Here is a 5,000-nt window from a genome sequence, read left to right as displayed (position 1 = left end):
CCTGCCCAAAATGTACTAATGGAAATATGATCATACATTAAACACAATAAAACAAACTACACCCACTCGTCCACCAGTGAAAGGAGGAGGCCTAGTCTGAACTGACTGCTTATATTGAGATGCAGGGACAGAGTTCATTTTATTGGTACAGAGGTCACATGACTGTTCCACCTGGGTACAAAAGAACAGGAAATATTCATAAACAAAAAGTGTGTAAAGGTTTAAGTTTTCCAGGTTTGTCAAAGTCAAGTCAAAATCAGGAAATATAAATATACAATTCCCCCTCAGAAAATTAGGAAAATTAAAACACAAGACCATTGTTGACAAATGAAAGACAGAAACACAACCAGGATCAAGGATGGACTGTGTGTTTCTTTATAAACACATCCTACTATTTTTCACTTTCAATACATCAATACAGCATTTCACATGAGATCAAACATGTCTTTAATGCCATTTAAATAATAAATACTGTTTTAATTAAAAACTACATAAAACATGGATCTATTTACCACAAACATAAATTTTTCCAGCATTATCAATTTCAATCAGGGACTAACAGATTATCTTTTTTTTTTTTTTTGCTTTGGAAGGTCCAGATTCCTGAGGCAATTACAGGAAAAATGACCCACAAATGTTCCGTAATAAGAGCAGTTCTGATTCTCTAAATGTCGGCCTCATGATGTTATCCATCGAGGTCAAGGGAACGCTAATTGAATACAATGAATACAGACCCAGCATCCTCGGTGGCTATCCCATGATTCTCTCTCTGTCCTGCAGGTGTGAGTGTGTGCGTGCGTGTGTGTGTGTGTGTGTGTGTGTGTGCGTCTTCCACGGTTAGCTGGCTGGGTGTGTGGAGGCCAGTTAAGAGTTGATGCTGAACTCTGTGTTAAAGGTGTAGTGGTACTGAAAAACACAAGAGAGAAGAGAAACTCACACACATCTCACATACAGTATATAACAGCAGATACTGTACCACAAACACACTGCACATATGACAGGAAATACACAATTTAACAACCTACAGTAATTTCCTGTGCATTAGCTGCATTGTGTATAAACCAGAGGACATGCAAGTTAAAAGAAACAAAATCATATTAATACCATATTAACTACCCCCATGTATTAACCTCATAGCTGGAAACATTTTGCAAAATCAATGTATAAGCCACGGCTAATAGTTAGGCAATTACGGTATATTATCCTCCCCGACCGCTATGTGTAAAAGTGTCCCTCTGTGCTACAGTACTACATGGGAAGATTCATAAGCTGCTGTGCTGAACATCCATCCTGTGAAACAGCGCCCCCATGTGTCCACACAGGAGAGGAGCACCTCAACAGACAATGCATTCATATCATACTAAAGCACTGACCCTGAGGGGCAAACACTGAGGGGTAAATGCTGAGGGGTAAATGCTGAGGGGCAAACACTGAAGCTGTACAAGAGACAACATGACTGGACAACATTAAAGGGTGTGTTCCAGTTCCTATTGGCTGCTTCAATACCAGGAAATACACACACACACACACACACACACACACACACACATACACACACATATAATGGGTTATGAAAATGATAATCTATTGTACGTGGCTAATTATCAGAAAATAAGTCCAAACAAGGCAAACAAAACCTGAAGGGACTTATTTTTAATGACCTATTACTTATTATAAGACTACTTGCCCGAATGAGAAAAGAAGCTTTACACAATGGGTCTTTAAAAATGTTTTTTTTTCTACCGTTTTGTGGCTTCCGCTGACAAAATAAATAGTTTGCCACACAGATAGAACTTGACAGTTTCAGGTGTCGCGTAGCAACGTCTTACTAGCTGACTTTCACTTCTTATGGAATTCCATTGCAAGTGCACAGACTTGTGCGGAAGTGCAGAATGACATGAAAGATGTGAATCAAAAGCACAGAATTCGTTGCCATTGACAGCGGTGATGATATACTTTGCGGAAGTAATCGTAGCCTATAGGTTTCACAGACCTCCGCACGTTCATGTAAATGGAACTTTCTGAAGAGCCATGTTATTTGCATCAACTAGAGTATCAGTGAGACATAATACAATGGTACAGAGTGCCCACTTTTTTGTCATTATTCACACACACCTGTTTTATACTCGTGGGTTATATATTTCACACACACCTGTTCTATACTAGTTTATATACTGCATTTCACATACACCTGCTTTATACTTGAGGTTTATATGTTAGTCATTATTGTGCTTTTTGGATGTTTTTCAGACTGCTACTATTTTCAGGCTGGCAGGATGCACAGTAAGGAGATGGCATACTGGCAGGTGGAATTTGGCCGCGTGGATGTGGAATGTCTTCTAAAGTAACAGCCATTTTTTTTACGAGAGCAGTGGGAAACATTAAATCAAAAATAGGGACACCCACATCCCCATAGCATTATTATTTGGGTGCAGAGTTAAAGCAAATATGAGATAGCAGATTAAAGATAGAAAACTACTCACACAAACATACTATTTGCTTTTCTTTTCTATATTTCCTCTCTCCTGTTAATATTATTATATCATATTATTAACATTATTATTATTACATAATGGTATCATTATTATAATTATATTATATCAGATGTATGATTATATGATATTATGTTACATGATATTATATTTATATTATGTCTACTGTTGTGTATTTTCTCAGACATTAAGCCTCTCACACAAGCTGCACTCTGTGTTCCTCTACAGGATCAGTGTTTAGGTTGTCTGCACACATGCATGTGTGTGTGTGAGCTTATTTGCATGTGTACCCATGCGTAGGTATGTGTGTGTGTGTGTGTGTGTGTGTGTGTGTGTGTGTGTGTGTGAGAGAGCGAGAGAGAGCTTATTTGTATGCGTACACGTGTGTGTGTGTGTGTGTGTGTGTGTGTGAGAGAGAGAGAGAGTTTATTTGTATGTGTTCACATGTGTGTATGCATGTGTGTGTGTGTCTACTGCAGGTACTACTGTCCATACCACGCAATGTGCATTTGTGCCAGTGACTGCAGTACTCCTGTGTGACTGTAGGTGCTGCTGTAAGATCACATAAGTGTCTGTGTTTTACCTGAATACACCCTCTCTCTCTCCCTCACCCCCCCCCCCCACACACACCTCACACACACCCCTCTCACACACAGCCCTCTACATCTCATCGACTGGTGGGGAAATGCACGGTACACAAACGTGTCAGGTGTCAACTGCTGATGAGTTAAATAATAATAACCACACTTGGCCTTAGCACTGCAGAAATAAATAAACAACACAAACAAGTGTGTGTGTGTGTGTGTGTGTGTGTGTGTGTGTGTGTGTGTGTGTGTGTGTGTGTGTGTGTGTGTGTGTGTGTGTGAGTGTAGTGTCTGTGTGTGTGTGTGTGTGTGTGTGTGTGTATGTGCATGTGTCTGTGTGTTAAGGACTGTCTCTGTGTGTGTGTGTGTGTGTGTGTGTGTGTGTGTGTGTGTGTGTGTGTGTGTGTGTGTGTGTGTGTGTGTGTGTGTGTGTGTGTGTGCGTGTGTGTGGAGATGATGGATGGTATGAAGGAGGTGTTATCGGGGAGAGCATGTATCACTGTCTGCCATTTTTACAGGCGTATGACAGGACAGTGACATGAAGGAACACGGGAGCTTGCCGTCACCACCAGCAGAACTCCATTTCCTGTTTCACACACACGCGCACACACACACACACCAAAATATCTGACATGTTGTCTCCATTAATTCCAACTCCATTTGAATTTCTGCTTAACACTTACTTTCACGCAATTGCACACACACCTACACACCCACACACATACACATACACACATGCACACAAACACACACAGCTGAGAAGACAAACTGCTCACACCAGCATGATAACACATACACACATACCAAAGTGCACACACTAACACAAGTGTCATATATGATACAGGCATGCACAAGTAAACAGGGACAGACAAAAGACACACACACATGCACACACACACACACACACACACACACACACACTCACAATCATTAGTGAGTTGCTAACAACATTTTTTCAGCAGAGCAAACTACATAAAGATGTCAACTCAAATCGCCTACTAATTAACACCTAAAAAGACACAAATTAGATATGCGTGGCTAAAAGCAATTAGAATCTGCGCAAGTTTTCCGAGTCATCTGGGAAATGAAAAGAAGGCCTAATTGCTGGAACCAACATCTCCAAAAAACAGCCCAAGTGATGGCTGCCGAGAGGCGCTCGCCTGCTACAAGTGCGCTCGCTCGCTCGTTCGTTAGCTCGCGCGTTGGCTCGCTCGCGATTACAGAGGAGTTATGGCAATTACACGTGCATATACTCTTAATAGCATAAAGTGGCCCTGGCTAATTAATGGCGTCTCTGTAGCATCCTGGAGCTGTCGCGTGTGATGTGCATTAAGAAGCTGTCAGAGGTGATGTGCATCACACACACACACAGACACACACACACACACACGTCAGAGGTGATGTGCATCAAAGCTCCCTTTAAGAGACACGTCAGGAGGAGGTAGGCAGGCAGGCGGGCGGGGGACACGCTCACGAGCAGAAAAGAAACTTCAAGAAAGCCTAATGCTCTTTACCTCACAGAGACATACACTTCTACTGCTGCAACAGCATCAAACACACACACACACACACACACACACACACACACACACACACACACACACACACACACACACACAACAGAGGATAAAAAGAAAGAAAAAAAGGACAGAATCAGTCAGTGCTAATCACAACACAGAACTAATTACATAAAGGTAATGAAGAATATTAATGTACATCTCGTATTAATTGAAACGGGCATCTTACATGACGCCTATGCGGTTTATTTTTAAAGTCATTAAGCGGGAGACAGACTAGAGAGTGTGAGACACACAGCTGCCGGGAAAACACACCGAGAGAGGCAGAAAACACACCACTGCCTCAAAGACAGACAACAGACACACAACACACTACGACCTCACAGACAAACAACAGACACACAACA

At 41.6% G+C, this 5,000-nt stretch overlaps 1 long non-coding RNA gene across 1 annotated transcript in view; it reads right to left on the bottom strand.

The window, feature by feature from the left end:
• Positions 1-152: 152 nt before the first annotated feature.
• Positions 153-5,000, bottom strand: part of LOC134089643 (uncharacterized) — a 7,097-nt gene continuing 2,249 nt past the window's right edge. Inside the window, exon 3 of the long non-coding RNA XR_009940095.1 lies at positions 153-906. This is a non-coding gene — a long non-coding RNA (uncharacterized LOC134089643). The remainder of the gene's footprint in view (positions 907-5,000) is intronic.

This window comes from Sardina pilchardus, chromosome 8 (genome assembly GCF_963854185.1).
Source record: "Sardina pilchardus chromosome 8, fSarPil1.1, whole genome shotgun sequence".
Classification (NCBI taxonomy): domain Eukaryota; kingdom Metazoa; phylum Chordata; class Actinopteri; order Clupeiformes; family Clupeidae; genus Sardina; species Sardina pilchardus.
This window is presented reverse-complemented; position numbering and strand designations above follow the sequence as displayed.